The 17307-nt window shown below is 41.6% G+C and overlaps 1 protein-coding gene across 1 annotated transcript in view; it reads right to left on the bottom strand.

Annotated features, from left to right (window-relative positions):
- Positions 1 to 17307, bottom strand: part of COLEC12 (collectin subfamily member 12) — a gene marked incomplete at both ends in the record, with an annotated part of 108606 nt that overhangs the window by 571 nt on the left and 90728 nt on the right. The gene's annotated exons all lie outside the window — the stretch shown is intronic.

Below are 17307 nucleotides of genomic sequence, written 5' to 3' on the forward strand. Positions count from 1 at the left end.
GACACAACTTGAGGCCATTCCCTCTCGTCCTATTGCTGTTACCTTTAAGATGCTGACCCCCATCTCGCCACAACCTCCTTTCAGGTCATGATAAGGTCTCTCCTGATTTTCCTCCAGGCTGAACTACTCCAGCTCCCTCATAAGACTTGTGCTCCAGACCCCTCACAGCTTTGTGTCTTTCTCTGGACACGCTCCAGGCCCTCGATGTCTTTCTTGTAGTGAGGGGCTAAAACTGTGCTCCATACTCGAATTCACTGGTGCCGAGTACAAACGCCGGAGGAACAGCGAAGGCCTGTTTTTCTGTGTGCTGTTGAGTGTTCCTGCCGGCAGAGGGAAGTGTTGACCCAGGCAGCGTATGCTATGAGGCATGAGTTATCATTTTGAACGAGTCGTACACCGTGAGGCATACTGAAAATCACACATTCAGGCGTGAAAGAAAGTTTGTTCAGCTCTCTACGAGGTCTTTTCACTATTTCTCATCTCTTATTTTGATAAAGCATATTATCAGATGAATAAAGCACTGCACTGAAGAAACTGAAATTATTCTAGCGTCGTCATCCCTCTCCAAAACTGTATGAAAGAAGAACAGAGCAGAGCTCTCCAAAGAGGATAAAACAAAGCATTTACACTTTTACAAAGACAGTAAAAAGCCAATTAGAAATGTCCTAAGGAGATAGAGCCAATGTAAATAAAGTCTTTTTCAGAATACAGATATTCCTTAGGCCAGGATTGATGTTATGTGTGAACAGAACAGGCTGCCAGCATGCTGAAAAGCAATGCAATACAACTTCTTAGTGAGTGCAACATAGAAGAAAACTTTTTATTTTCTATTTTTTTTAGTTTTCCTGGGATAGAACAGATTAACAGGAAGAGAAAACGTTACTGTTATGACTATTTATTATGGCTATTTAGCCTCTGCTTTTCCTCTGTTTAGGGTGCTGTTTGTCATTTTCCTATTAATCTTGGCATCAGTGCTGAACTGTTACTACCAGTGTTGGTATATTCACAAGTGCATCCACTGAGCTAGTTGCAGTGATTGAAGGTGTTAGCTCCCCAGCAGTTTTTGCGCACTCCTGACAGAAACTACTCCTCCCACAGCAAAGCTAGCAACATAATGTTTCTGCTTGCCTCTTGTCTTTGCCATAGTGCAAACTGGACAACAGGCTATAATCCATCTTCAGGTATTTACGCATGGATCATAGAATCATAGAATGGTTTGTGTTGGGAGGAACCTCTAAGATCATCTGGTTCCAACTCCTCTGCTAAGGGCAGGGACACCTCCCTCTAGACCAGGTTGCTCAGAGTCCCCATCCAGCCTGGCCTTGAATGCTTCCAGGGAGGGGGTATCCACAACCTCACTGGGCAACCTGTTCCAGTGTCTCATCACTCTCACAGTAAAGAATTTCTTCCTAATATCTACTCTAAAGCTATCCTCTTCCAGTTTAAAACCATTTATCCTTGTCATGTTGCTACCTGCCCTTATAATCCTCTCCAGTTTTCCTGTAGGCCCCCTTCAGCCCTGGCTTTCTCAGCCTGTCCTCCTAGGGGAGGTTCTCCAGCTCTCTCATTGTCTTTGTGGCCCTCCTCTGGACCCACTCCAACATCTTGATGTCCTTCTCGTGTCGGATGAAGTACTCCATGGGGGGTTTCACGAGAGCAGAGTAGAGGAGTAGAATTACCTCCCTCAACCTGCTGGTCATGCTTCTCGATGCAGCCCAGGGTACAGCTGGCCTTCTGGGCTGCAAGTGCACATTGCCAGCTCACACTGAATCTTTCATCAACTGACACTCCCAAATCCTTCTTCACAGGGCTTCTCTCAAGCCATTCTCCACCTAGCCTGTATTTATGCTTGCGGTTGCCTCAGCCAAGGTGCAGGACTTTGCACTTGGCCTTGGACTTCATGAGGTTGGCATGGGATGCCAAACAATAAACTGGACTGTCTGAAAAAATTTCTGTGCTTTAGAGATCAGAAACTCAGTGGAGTGTGGTAACAAATGAAAATGTGAAAGGAAGCCAGTGTCCTACATTGACTAACAATTTGTTAGAAAACTACAGCATTGATCAGTCTGTTTTCTAGTACATGCTAGGGAAGAAAGGAGGGGAAGAAAACAGTTAATATTGCTTTCTTTAAAGCTAGTGAAATCTAGACCAGTTTTCAGCTCTGAATTAAAATCTATAGCCAGCAGAAAGTCCAGATGGATGAAAGCAATTAACAAAACTAGTACATTGGAACATTGCTGTGCTCTGAGGACAATTGATGCAACAGAGATCATATTACCTTATGTCAGTAGGGTGTGTAGTTTGAATTACAAAAAGCTTCACCTAAACCAGATGCTGTCTTTATGGATAAAATCCTTCCCAAGACCAAGCTGAGTTTTCATTTTAACTTCTGCTAACATTTCTGTGGAACAGAGCCTCTGAAGCCTCTCTCTCTAACGACACTAGTGTTGGGTGCTTTGCTTCCTTTATTGCCCTCCCTTGTGCTCAAAGAGCTCGTCTATTCAATGCTTTTCCTTCCCTGGACAATAGCACACAATATTCAGTATAGAAGGACTGGACTGAAAAGTGGGTAAATTGCCTTATTAGCCTAGGTCAAGTAGCTTACTTAGTATTTCTGAACCAGTCATGGGATGTTGCACAAGGCAGAGTACTTAATTTTTATGTGGCATCCTGTCCAGCCACTTTAGCTTGCTACAGACTGTGAGATACAACTAAAAGTGCATGGACTGATGACTCACAGAGTAGACTGACACAAAAAAAGAGCCCCTCTGGAAAATTTAAGTTACCTGTTAAAAAAGAGTTTAGCAGTGAATTCTACCTTTTATTAGTATGTAACAGTTTTATCCAGAGCATACATACAACTTTTATATTTGTTAAATCTTATTATAATATTCTGCTGCATTTAATACTTTCTGTTGTTCTACTCAGTTTCTTGGGTAAATAGCTGGGGAATATGTTCCATATGGTCCCATTCTATCGTGCTCATTGCAGCAGAAATACTTCACCAATAAATTTTCATGGCATTGTTCAAATAATTTTTTACTGTACCTAGAAAGGCTTAATTTACTTGGACTTAACTAGAAGTCTGGTCCACAGACACATCTCTGTTTTACTGAAAATGGCTGATTTTCTACACTTGTCTTTCATTTGGGACATAGGGCTTGCTAGAACAGTTGTCCTAGAATACTGTTGCTGGATGCAGATGGAATATGATCCCGAATGGAAATGAGTCCAGCCTATTAATGATCAAGACCGGGGTCAATAGAAGCTGAGAGCATGGAGAGGTGTTCTTGAAGCACGCTAAAGATGCTTGTGGGTGGATTCTGTCCAAACTAGAGTCCATCATCTACATCGACACTGACCCAATTAAACTGTGCTAACCTATCTGAGGGTGGTGACCAGACAACTTACTGTAGCTAGATACTTGCAAAAAAACCCAGAATGGAAAGACTCTTGTTCGTCATTGGCTCTGCCTGGTAAGGTAGGAAAAAGAAAAAAAAATATTTTTTTGTGGGGGTCATGTTTCTAGAACTTTATTATCTTATTATTGTCATTATCATAATTATTAACATACTTTTACATAAATATTGCTGTTTCAAAGAAATAAAAATCCATGAAATGTTTTCAAATAGTATTGTTTGCTATCTTTAAAAATATCCTTTGAATTTGGTTCACTTATCATTGTTGTGTGTCCCAAGTCTCACTTTGTGAAAGTGTTACAATATATTGCTTGTTATATCTCTATGCAGAGAACGTGTCATTTTCACTGCCAAAATAATTTACCAAGCTTTATATTTCTGTAGTACTCCCTTACTGCAGAAATCTGGCCTTTTTCAGAAGCACAGTGTCACACATCTGGCTGCTATTCACAGTAATCATGGTATCAACATCTCCTTCCCTCAGTCAGCATTATCTTTTGGATTATAACCTAATAAAACTACTGTGAGCTAAGCAGAAAACCTGGATTAGCGTGACAGTTTTAGCTAGGATTTCCTTGTGAAATACTTCTCATTTTTTAGCATGTTCTGATATGGACCTCCTTAATTTTCATCACAAGTGCTTCATAATTTCAGCCATTGTTATGAAAGAATGCTGGAAGGCACCTTCTGGACCATTTAACTTTGTTTCTGTACCACAAGTGCCTGAGGTTACTTCTTGTACATTTGTTGTTGGTATGAATTTGAAATACCACATTGTTTCATGATTAAGCAGCTGAAAAATGATATGATATTTGCAGATTCGGTTCCTGCAGACTGCACTACTAAAACTCTTTCTCCTTGTCATTCTCTTTTTTACCTTTCTTGCCAATATTTGGTCAAAATCCAGCTCTGCCCCCCAGGAGCTGGAAGTCTAGTTCAAACACGAACATTAAAAACAAACAAAATGTGGGAGAGACATGCAGCTAACACTGATTGTAAGATTTTGCAAATGGACTTTACTTTGAGAATGAATTTTTAGAGGGATAACAAAGCTCAGCAATACGGGCTTTGAGTGGAGATGGAAGAAGATGGGAAAGTGAGAATCCCAGACAGTCACTGAGGAAAAGAGTGGGAGTTAAGACATAAGGAGGCAGAGTCAGAGTCTTGAAGGTCTGGAGGAAGAGCTTGGCTCAGGTAAGGAAAGGGGAAAGAAACACTTGGAGGAATAGAAGAGAAGCTAAAGGGCAGTGAGAACTGATCTTATTACAAAGCAGAAATAGAAGAAATCCACCATCCTGCACTGCAAATGTTTGTCCTTTGGTAGCCCAATAACCGTCTGTTGGGAGCCTGAATCAACTGTGTCTGTTGGGAGCCTGTTAATGAAGTGGTCCTTAATCAGAGTTCAGTCCTGTCCAAATAACCTCTCACATGCATAAGCAGGAGAAAAATAAGGAATCAGCTACTGTAGTTCAAACTACAGAAATGCACTGTGAAAAAGATTTTCTCAGGCTTTGGGCCAGGATTTCATCCAAAAACCTCCCCAAACCAAGGCAAACTATCTGGGAAAAGTCTTGAGATCAGAAGAAGCTGTTGCTCTCCGTAAGCTACTGCTTCTCTCTTGTGCTTCAGCAAAGGACACATTCTAAAAGAATCATAGAAACAGAATACCCCGAGTTGGGGGGACCCACAAGGATCATCATGTCCAACTCCTGATTCCACACAGGACCACCCAAATATCCAGACCCTATGTCTGAGAGCATGGTCCAAATGCTCCTTGAACTCCAGCACTCGGGGCCGTGCCCACTGCCCTGAGCACCCATTCCATGCCCACCGCCCTGTGGTGCAGCACCTGTCCCTAACCCCCAGCTTCCCCTCCTCTGACACAGCTCCACGCTGTTCCCTTGGGCCCTGTTGCTGTCACACAGAGCAGAGCTCAGCGCTATCCTTCCAATCCCCTCCCTGCAGGAGGGGGATCTGTAGGACATCATGAGGCCTCCCCCAACCTCCTCTGCTCTAGGCCAAACAAACCTGAGGACCTCAGCTGCTCCTCATACAGTTTTCCCTCCACACCCTTCACCCTCTTCACCTCCTTTAATCCTCTCTCATAGTTTTATGCCCTCCTTATATTGTGTCCAAAGCGGCACATAATACTCGATGTGAGACTACACCAATGTAGAGCAGAAAGGGACAATTAATCTCTTCCCTCTACCATTGAGAAGGGATACTCTTGCTTGAATTCCACATCATCACAATGTACTGCTCATATGTGATGACTTACCCCCGTGAAGAATGAAGAGAAGAATGAATGGAAAAAAACCCATGATATTAAAAACCTGTAATGAGATTTGGATCAATATGTTAAAATAAGTAAGGTCTATAGCAAACAATTTTATTAATATACACAAAAAAAACTCCACAGGAAGGACGAGAAAGGAAGTGATCAAACTATGTGTGTTACATCTAATGGCTCCCTACACTACAATGTCCCTTTCTACCATATTTTTCTCTTTTGTATTGCAATGACCATAAAGTCTCCATGCTGAAACTGAAGTTTGTAAAGTACCTTGCAGTCTGTGGAGCAGCACATCACCTCAGCCTGCTGCTGTCCAAATGTCATTCTAGAATGTCTGTGTGTGGAGGTCTTATCTCACGCTCATAGCTGGAAACCACCAGCTTATGGCAGCTGATGACATTCTTCAAGAGACAGTTGAAGACAAAGTGAAAAATCCAGCCATGTGTAAATTCTAATATGGGATGTACGGTTGATAAACTTTGCTGTCGGGGCTCTCTGTTACACTTTATTTATATCAACTTAAAGCCTGAAGGAATGCCGCTTTGGCTGCCTTTCAAAACATGAAAGCTGAGCATATGTGGATTCATTGAAAGTCACTCTTATTGCATTAGAGAATCCAATCACTTAAAAACCCCTGCAACATCAATATGCCTCTACATGAAATGTCAGTTTGCATTGCCTGAATGCAACTATCTTACCAGTTACTAAAGAACCTACAGAGGCCTGGAGAGCGTTTGGGAGTATTGCCTGTTTGATCAAAGAGTATCTGAACAAACTTAGAATCAGGACAGCGTTTACATTTTTTGTCAGTAACCTTAAATTGCTTGCAAAGTCTTTTTCCAGGCAGCCTTACTCATCACACAGCACTGGAGAAAGCTCATGGAAACCCACCATCCTTAAACACCAAAAATGGTAGCAAACCTCAAGCTACTTAGTCTTTCACACAGGCCCGCAGTGTTTGCATTCTCACACTGTTTTCTTACCTTCAGCAAGGTGAAATGTTTAGATGTGAGGAGATGTGACAGGCCTAAAAGATCAAGTATTACTGCAGTGGTGCGACCCACAGTGGTGATACTCTGAGCCACTGAGCTACAGTTTTGGATTTTATACCTGTTGTTTGAGCTTGTGCCATACTAGCAGATTCCTAAAAGCTATTCAGAAACAAGGTTTTGCTAGCTTGCTGTCAATGGAATGAAGTCTGCTAGGTTTTTTGCTTAACTTGGAAACATGCTGAGGAGGCTGGAAAGTGAAAATCCCTAGGTAAGAGCCCGAAGCTCTCAAACTAGCAAACATTTAAGCACCATTTGAACTATGCAGGTAGCTTCAAGGAAACATTCCTGGAAAATTCTGTGCTTCACTGCTGCTCGGAGCTGAGTAAGCAGCTGGAGGGAAGCTTTTGCTAGTGCCAGAAAGAACTCCCTTTGGTCCCGAGAGATGAGGAAGTTAAAATGTACAAAAGTGGGGGAAAGGTGGGCAAAGGGGAAAACACACAAAAGTAGTGCAAGTAATTTCAATTTCTTTGTGTGCTCTTGACTCTCACTGCTAATTTAAATGACTTTGTGACATATTTTTTCCTTGGGTTCAAGTTGTTTTTTTCTCACTTCACAGCAGACAGTAGAAGAAAATGGGGAAACTGTTATGTAAAGAAAGAACTGACAAATGTGAGTAATTCCCCTGAAAAAAAAGTGAAAAATTTGTTTATCTGATTTCTTTAAAGTAGGACTAGTAACAAAACGTGTCTCAGCAACAGTGATGCTCAGATAACAATGTAGTATCTAACTCAAAGGTAAAATATCCATGTGACAAATACTAAAATCTGACTCAAGCTTTCTATCAATCCCATATTTTCCCATTATATATAATTTATCTACTGAAATTTCATATGCAGGTGACTTTTCTGAGGTGCTCAAGGAAACAGTAATAACTTATCAAACCTTTCACCCAAAGATTCACAGCTATCTGTTAGACCCTGAATTGACTAAATATAGCTCAAACTTTGGTTTGCCTGCTTTGGCTCTTCATTCACTGTCATTCATTGCCTTATTTAAGGAAAAGCAATTAATTTCTTTAGTCAGCTACTATCTATTTGGTGAATGAAGCAAAAGATCTTTTGAGTCAATTGATTAGAAATATCTGGTGAAGTAGTGGAATTTTCTGTGTGTTTTTATTTCTAGTCTCTTTCAGATGACTTTCTCAAGGCCACTTGCAGATGTTCTTGTGGGAATACTTGCAAAGCCTTTCTTTGGCTGGCAAATATCATCAGCATCTGAAGTGAATAGAAAGTGAAACTGGACTGAAGAGTCATTTAGACACTGATCAACAGGACCAGAAATATGTTTGAAGCCAAACACAGGTTTAAATGATTTACCACATTGGGCTCTCATCCAGAAAATTGGTACTGTATTGGTTGGCATGTATCTCTTCCAAGGCTCAAGTAGTAACAAACTGCTGTTTAATTTAGTAAAAAATTCCAATTAATTGGGAATGAAAATGGAATATTTCTGTGGCAGATTTCAGTAACGGAAAGTTTCCATGATAGCATTACAGAATGAGGCTCAATCTAGTTCATTCCCAGGGAGAGGAACTCTAGAGGCTGTGTTTAAAAGGATTCTGTAAAGCAAGGAAACAGACATCTTCAGGGTAAATTCTCTATTGTCTGGCTATACAATTTTTAAAATAACAGGGAAATTTTAACCTGGTTTTCTGAAGGGTGGGAAGAATTAACCTGAAATGCTTTATTTGTTTGTTTGTTTATTCTCCAAAGCTTGGTCAGCATGTAAACAATGGAATTTGGCTTGCAGTATTGATTGCTGTATCAGAAACCAATTTGCAAATCCTTCAGCTGATCTTTTTTCTTTTCGACTGCACACCACCCATGATCTACAAGTTAAACTGCTTGTGCCCTTATGCTCTCATTATGATATGAACCAAACCAAGCCAGACTCAGATTGTCTGTGGTGCTCTGTGGCATTTGCATTGCCAGGCACTGTGTGGAGTCCCATTACCACGGCCTGGGCCTTCCTGGCATATTGGAGATGTTCAAACCACAGTGGCATATGTGGCACAGAATGAGATTTTGCATGCTGGAACTGGCAGCTACAGCCAGTAAGCACCTATGAGTAAGTGTCTGAATAAGTCCCTTCTCTATTTTCTCAGGCAGCTATTTCTTTTGAACAAAAGCAATGCATCTGCTCCATTCTGGTGCCACTATGGCCTTCATGGCACTGATATGATGAACAACAACAAATGATGTATTTTCTGTAAGTTATATTTGTTGCATAATATTGGTTAGTGATCAGAGAATTAATGTATTGCTAGTTTTGTGATTTTATTTATCTTTTTTTTTTAATTTGCATAAGTTCAGATTCTTCATTGGTTCATTCCTGTTCTTGTCATCAAAAATCAGAGGTGAGCCTTGTATGTGCATTGGGAAACAGCTGATCCAGTGCTCACAAGCATGGAAACACGCCTGGTGAATGTCAGCTGTGCTGGGGGAGCTCCCCCCAACAGCTGTGATGCAAGAGCTGTGCACTTTGCAAACTTTACTGTCAAAATATGGATTACTTGGGCTTCAGTTAGCTTGATCTTGGGAATAGGCCTCTTCTCTCAGGTAACAGTAATGGGAAGAGATGGAATGGCCTCAAGATGCACCAGGGATTTGGATTGGATATTAGTGATGAGAGATCGGAATGGGCTGCCCAGGGAGGTGACGGAGTCACTGTCACTGGAAGCATTCAAGAACTGTGTAGATGTGGCACTGAATGACATGGCTGCTTCAGGAGGGTTTATGTAGCCTGTTGCATAGTGTACACTCTTTTTCTCTCTCTCTGTACTTGAAAAATGAGCAGTATTCCTGGCTTTTTTGTGTGGTTTCTCAGCCACATGTTTGTTCACTGTTTTTACCTTGGCTCGTGTGATTACAAAGGAAATAGTGCAGTAGTCCCTCAAACTGAGGGAAAGGAGCAAATCAAAACACACATCAGTCTCCTTAGCGAGAGTGCCAGCTACCTCAAGGCTGAGGAAAATGCAGTGTACATGATTTTACTGCTTGTGAAAATGAAGAGATGGGAAATGAAAAATATACCACCCTGTCATTGAAAAATGTGTACCTACAGAGTTGAAGCAATGACTGATGCTGTGCAGGTGGTTTTCCTCTTGCCAGGGAGAAGTGTAGTAGGGCCAAAGTCTTTTAATCTGTTGTAAATATAACCCAAGATTTACAGTTGGAATCAGACTTGAAAATGCAAATGGATTTTCAATTACAGAGTCTGCTCCATCGTGATGGCTTTCATACAGAACTTTGTCTGGACAGAACAACAGCTGTTCTGCCTGTGTTATTTCTTGCTTTATTTTATTTTTAGACTTCTCTTGTATGTAAAATGCCAGGAGATGGACGCAGACCAGGATACCTCGTGGTGATGTCTGCTAAATAAATAAAGTGCTCCCAGTAAGACTGGAGTGAAACTGTGTTTGAAGTGTTTTCTCCCTTATTTAACACTGCACAACATACAGAGAGTCAGTTTTAGTTAGTAAAAGTTCTAATCAGGACTTTTGATCACCTTTCCACTCCTAATATAGCTAAGCTGGATAATAATGGGATGCAGAAGTCCGATCGCCTTTCAAATCAGCTTTTTGCTCGAAATCACCACCTGGTGACTACTGAAAGACTCCTGAGGGCTCTACGTTCTGTCCCTTAAAATTAAAATTGGGGGAAGCTGGTGATTACTCACTGACTGATCACTTGTTTAAAAATGCCACCCTTAAAATTCCTACCTATGAAAATCACTTGCATATTTCTGCTTGAACTGTCCTTGATTTTCAAATTTAACAATCATCTGTTTTTCAAAACCAAATAATTTTGTTTCATTAATTCCTCTTTTTCAACATCTGCACATTTTTACTGCTGTTTATTGCTATTATTAAAGACGCCTATTGGACTGTTCATAAAGTGCACCTGCTCAGATGCAAACACCAATGAGAATTTAGTACTAAAATAGGAGTTCTGAGTCCAAATTCTGTTGCGGACCTATTTCCCAGTGCACACATTATTTTGTTGCTTGGAGACTGCTGTATATTCTTGCTTTAATCTTTCTTCCAAAGTCTAACTTTGTGCTTCTAATACAGCTGGAAGACTAGAAAGTATTCTGTGTTTCCAAACTTGTGTAGGAGGGAAAGGATGTGCAGGAAAAAAAAAAAAACCAACCACCAAACCAAAACCCCCAACCCAGCTCTCTGGAGACTTGGAGCCACCAGGAATTTTTGTTTGTGCTGGGAAAGTCGGACATGACTGCAGGCTCCAGCAGGCTTCCCTCACAAGTCAAGCATGTGTTCTTTTCCCAGCCGAGAATGGGAGTTATGAGAACCATGACAATGGCCTCTTACATTATTTCTGAGAAGAGAGCTCTTCTGTGGTTGATCTTACTAGAAACCACGATGAGAAATTAGAGTTCATTTTACTCCTCAGCCATTCTCTACCTATTTCTCTTTTCTGTCTGTACTTTTTGCTTTCTCCTCTGCCCCTGTCTTCGGCTCTTCTCTCTTTAGCCTTAGAACACTGCAGGGCCGCCCGTGCCCCTCAGAAGATTGACCTGTAATACAGCTGTATCTGCACTAAGTTTGCTTCTGTGAGCAGATAGCAGTAAGCTATCTGCTGTTGAAATGTCAGTTCAAGCTGTTCTCACAGGCATTAATCCAGGAACTTTATTTGCTTTCTGCAGTAGGATTACTGTGGTGCCAAACAATGTTTTGTCCAGTTTCCACCTCCAGACTTTTATTCTGACATTAGAAAAGTAGTGGACAAAAATACATTGCTACCATTCAGAAAAAAATAATTCATCATCTGTTTTATATGAATGTGGATAATGGAACTGGAATTATAGAAATGTCATTTTTGCAATATGCCCAGACTTCTGAATGAGAGAGATTCCCAAACAGACGTCTTCCAAAGTCACATTTCAGACGTGCAGCTTCCACCAGCAGGACCTCTGGCAAGGCTGGCGAGAGCACGGCTGCAACTGGGGGAGTTTGGAAGCAATCCCCACTGCCCGGAAGCCTGTGGATGTCTGAGCTTTGGATTTGTGCCTCAGCAGGACAGATAGTCCAGAAAATCTTACCAAGAGAAATCGCAAGATAACTTCTTTACTAGCGAGGTGCTGGAACGGGCTGCCCAGAGAGGCTGTGGATGCCCCATCCCTGGAGGTGTTCAAGGCCAGGTTGGATGGATTCAGGTTGGACATTAGGAGACTTCTTCTCCAAGAGAGTGGTCAAGTTCTGGAATGGGCTGCCCAGGGAGGTGCTGGAGTCACTGTCCCTGTTGGTGTTCAAGAAATATTTAGATGTTGTACCGGGGGACATGGTTAAGTGGGAAATGCTGGTGATAAGTGGAAAGTTGGACTGGATGATCTTAGAGGTCTTTTCCCACCTTGGTGATTTGATTTGAACCAGAATAAATATGCCAAAACTCAAACTGGCAGATGGATTTCTTTATAAAATGTGGCACTGCCTCATAAAAGCCCAAGCACCTCCTACTCGACTCTGGCAGAAAGCCATCCCCTACTCCAATTTTGTTGCTCTCTAGCAGTACTAAGAGCATGGAAGCTTTGACCGTTCAGTGAGAGGCATGGCGTGTTCTCAGAGAGTCCCTTGTGGGGCTGGAACCAACGCCAGACTGTGTCACAGGGGCTCCTCAGTTGGTCAGAGGGATGTTTGTTCCCAGCCACTCCTCACTGCATCCAGGATGAATGGCTCCAGACTGACCACTACAATTGCATGGCAGTCCCTGGAGAGAAGCGATTTAAGCTAAGGGACAACAATGCTACAGAAACAAATTTGTCTAAACTGGACAAAATTGTTTTCAGACTGGTTATTAAAAGAAGGTTCTTAATAGAGTTTTTGAAGAGCAGCCGGAAATATTAAAGGGGTAGAAAACCCTAATTGGTTTTAAAATAGAGCTTGTCATATTTTCTGGGTGTCTTATTCATACTGGGCTGCAGAAGTCTCAGCAGCCCTTTAACCTGCTTTCCCATGATCAAGGGGTCTCCTGGTAATTCAAGGTCATTTGTTAGCTCTTATCCCTGCAAGACATAGCTCTCTGCTGGCTGATGCTGTTCTGCTGTGATCACACTGAGGTCTGCTTTCCAAATCCGCACCACGTGCAGGGTGATGTGGGGGAGACACCTCTCTCTCTAGTTTAGCACTGAAAAGAACCCCTTCCTCTCAAACTGAGGTGTGTGAATGTGCTCTATGCCAATGTCAGTATTACTGGAGGAAATCACCTCTATAAATCACCTCCCTAACTTGTGAAAACAGACATCCCAAACTGAGACATCAAAATGAATCATATGCTTGAAAATCTCCTCTTTCCCTCAGTCACGAAGTGGGGGTGGCAATACTTCCATACCTCTGGGAAGCCCTTTGGCTAAGCAAATCCTAACCACATGTAAAATATTCTCTAAGGAGAGCATTATTTGCCTGGTGATACCTATTGTTCTAGTATTTAAAAAGAAAAAAAAGAAAAAAAAAACTCTACACAAATTTTGGAGCACTACACAGAGTTTATTTTGAAAAAAAAATCAAAGAATGTTTTTTTCAACAAAATCAAAGAATGTTTTTTTCAACTCTGAGCCAGATGGAGAGAAAAAACCAAACGTATTCCATCTTAAGAAAGGAAACACATGAGAACTTTCAAAAATATTTTTGCCAAGTTTTTTTTTTTTTTTTTTTTTTCCAAATTATTAAACAGCATGGAAAAAGTGAGGTGGAAATGGTGAATGAACAAATAGACTCTGGGTTGAGGAAGGCCTGGTTTCTGGAGAACAAAGGTGTTTTCCATCAAGTGCATTGCTTTTCTGCCTATAGATATCCAAATTACTTTGAGTGAACATGAGTATGCACTGCAAACTGTATAGCTACCTCCTCATCCCAGGCCATGGGAAAACTAGGATTCTGTGAAGGCTCAGGGCTGACCCCATCGTGTACTTTTAGTATGAAGAGCATGGTGGCCCTCTTTTTCAAAGGCACTATATGGAGAGTATGAGTTGCAACAGGAGAAGTTTGTTCTTGATACATGAAGGAACTTTCTTGCAGTGAGAACCACCAGTCACTGGAACAGCCTCCCCTGGGATGTGGTGGAGTCCCCATCGCTGTAGGCATTCAAGACGCAGTTGGACAGGCAGCTAGATGACCTCACCTAGACCTCCATTCCCCACCAAAGGGCTGGATCTGGAGATCTTCAGGAGGTCCCTTCCCACCTGGGCTGTTCAGTGACCCAGGCTGGAGGCAGTGCCAGTGAAGACAGCTGTGTCCTTCTGCTTGTCCCTTACCATCACATTTGGGGTGAGCTGCTCCTGCATGGTAGCACACAAACTGCTCCTTCCAACCCAAGCCATTCTATGGTCCCATGGGCCAAGGTCAAGGCAACATTCATGCAGAGGCTTGTCTGAGGTGCTTCGCATTCTTCCATCAAGATGTTTTACCATCAGTTTTATTTTGTCTTGCACAGCTCCAGCCATTGAAAGAAAGTTTCTAGCATTCAGTTCATTGCAGGAGCGATGAACTAAAACTGCAATTAAGGGATAAGATAGCCACAGCCATGCTTGGAAGTAGGTTGGTGTAAGTGAAAAGGCTTTTATAAAAATAATTTTCATCAATTTTATTCTCAATGTCTCCAAATGTTTCTGGCTGTTTGTAGACACTGATCTCCACATGTCTCTTGGTTACACAAACATGCACGAGTAAACAACTACATCTCTGCTTAGTGCTTCCTTTATTGGAACAACTGCGAGTATTATTTATAGACATCACAGAGGATGAAAATTAGAGATTTATAAACTCTAATTAGCTGAAGATGATTCAAAATAAATTAATTACATGACTCAGACATGGATTTAAGAAATCCAGCACTGATGTAAATCACAATGACTCTGCACCCTCTCTGCCTTCCTCTCCCCTCCCTGAGTGCTTGCCAGGGGATAGGAACTTGCCTTCAATTTGATATAAACCAAGAAAAAAGAGTGACGGAAATGTAAACTCAGTATGCCAAGGTATACTACTTGTGCACAGGAAGGAAAGCCAAAACTCTAGCTGGGACAAAATAATTTCCAATCGCTTAGAATTTTCCATACAACCTGTGCTGTCACTCAAACCATACAGAAAGCAGATTTAACAGGGATGTTTTCCAGACTCCATGTGGCAGCTCTAGCTTTCTTGACAATTTCTTGGCCCATTCTGGTGTCCTGTTTGCATCCTTGCCAGTCTCTTCTTTCTATGACAGGTCTTAGAGCTGTCCCAGCACCCTCCCAGTTCTCTCAGTGATTTCCTTCTCTGTGGCCATTTGACACCTCCATTTTCCTCTTGCAGGAATAATGGGTTGGAATAACTGACTGTCCCAGCCCGCCTGGCTACTGAGTCCAGATTTTAAGGATGACTGAATACAGTAGGCATGCAAATGCAGCATCCATCTCCAGGCAGCTTCAGAGAGTTTAGACCAGGCACACTTTGCTTCCCAGTTAAAGGTGGTTAATTAGAACATGAATTACAATCCAGCATTGAAAATCACCTTGAAATAAGTATTTCATTTATAAAAATGTTACATCTTTAAGGTGTCCTAGTTCAGTGGTTATTTCCATGCTTGATTTGGCATAGCTGCTATGCTAGATTACAATACGCTAAGCAGCTCTTGCTGATGAACAGCTGTATCTGTAACCTTATGCAGGCATAAATGTAGCTGTAGCTGTTAATAATCACCGCACAGAAAACCTCTGTTGAGGGAATGGAGGGCAGTGAATGAGTCTTGGATTATCTGAACTTGAAACGTAGAATCACCCCTATTGCTAAAGGAAAACTGATATTAGGGTGACCAAAGAGTGTATCTGGTGCTTACACAGAGGTTTCTTGTGAGCTTCTTGTATTGATACAGGATCATCACATCACTAAAAATCACAAAGAGCTTCATTTAACTGGGTAGACATTCAGAATAGGCTTAATATATCAAAATATGCCAGATAGACAGCAGTGCTTCTCTAACTCAGTCTGGCTCTGCAAGGCTTCATTCACCATGGTTTCTGCAAAATAATGGTGTTGTACCTTGTTATCCAAAAATAGCAGCTTAACACCATCTCTACAGACATTGTGTAATATATATGTAAAGACTACAGTATGTATCTACACTCAACTCCTAGGTGCAACAAGACAGGGTGTATAGTAGAATCACACTGTATTCGATACCTGATGAAAAAGCCAAAAGTCCTGGAAATGCAGTGTGTCTCAAGAGAAGCACAGCCTCCAAGATGGCGACACACAGTCTGTGTGGCTGCAATACACAGACCTATGATTTTACAGAAATATGCACATTTTTCTTCGCTCCTGTCTCACATCTACTGCGTGCCACAGGACAGGTTCCCAAATGCAACATTTTCTGTATTTTCTTTAAGTAAGTTATACTTAAAGCATCTCTTCCCCCCACCATCACCACAAAGAATGAACACTGGAGGGAGTGTGGGATGTAGGAAAGCGGCAGTCTTTAATTGGATGTTCTTAGGAGCAATATTTGAAAATCTGAAGTACAAAATCACGTCTCCTTCCAGCAGAGCTGGAGTGTTTCAACAAACTTATCTACATTCGGCCAAGGCAAATGGCAGGTCAGGGAGCAAAGGAAAAACAACTCTTCTTCAGAAGAAGCCAAAACAACTTCCCTCGATATGCCATGTGGCCATATGAAGAACATAAAAACCAGGGAACCAAAACCAGGGGTTGTGCTAACAAGTTTCAACAGGTCGCTAATTGTTTCAATTCCTGATAAGCAGCACTGCTGCCTAGACAGACAATGGCTCAAGGGAGCTTGGAGGAAGCTGTCTGGTTGATGATATCATCTCACTTAGCCACACTGCTTTCTGTTTTGTAGCTTATTTTCCAGTTTGTTTGGGAGAGAAGTACTAGTCCAAGAAAACAGAGAGATCAATTTACAAAGTACTTTGGAGAAATGCAAGTTGATCAGACTTTCTGAGTACGGCATGTTTTTATTACCAAATTTTGAAATCTATCTTGAAAAGAAACGTATTTCTGCAAGTGCAGCTCTTCTGTTTCTGTTTTCTTAAAATCCCTCCTTGGGGCAATGCGGGTAGCACCTATTAGGGCAGGATTCCTCACAAACAGGGAGAAGGAATGAAAACATTTCAAGTTCTGTGGCATTTCCTCAACAATGGAAGAAGGTTGGAAGGCAGGCAGGAAAGCACAGAAGAAGGAAGGAAGGAAGGAAAAACTTTTATTAGCGTGGTCTTGGCAGAGTACCCTGATGGAACACAGCTGAGATCAGAGCTACAGTGAGTGTCTAGTCCTTAGTCAACTTCATTGTTACGCACGCAGACTAGATTGCGTAAAACAAGGAAAACACTACCTAAAATTTGCTTTAAAAGTTATTTAACCAGAACAAATCATCTGGGAAAGTACAAATATTTCTAACTGGAAAAATATTTCTCTACAGCTGAGCTAGGCCTGGTAGCAAACCTTAGTGAATTATTAGTACCTTTATTGTTTTCTTTGGCCCCTCTGCACTATATTTGTAAAAAAAAAGTCACTAAAAAAGAGAACAATTGTAAA

This window comes from Tetrao urogallus, assembly GCF_951394365.1.
Source record: "Tetrao urogallus genome assembly, chromosome: 3".
NCBI lineage: Eukaryota > Metazoa > Chordata > Aves > Galliformes > Phasianidae > Tetrao > Tetrao urogallus.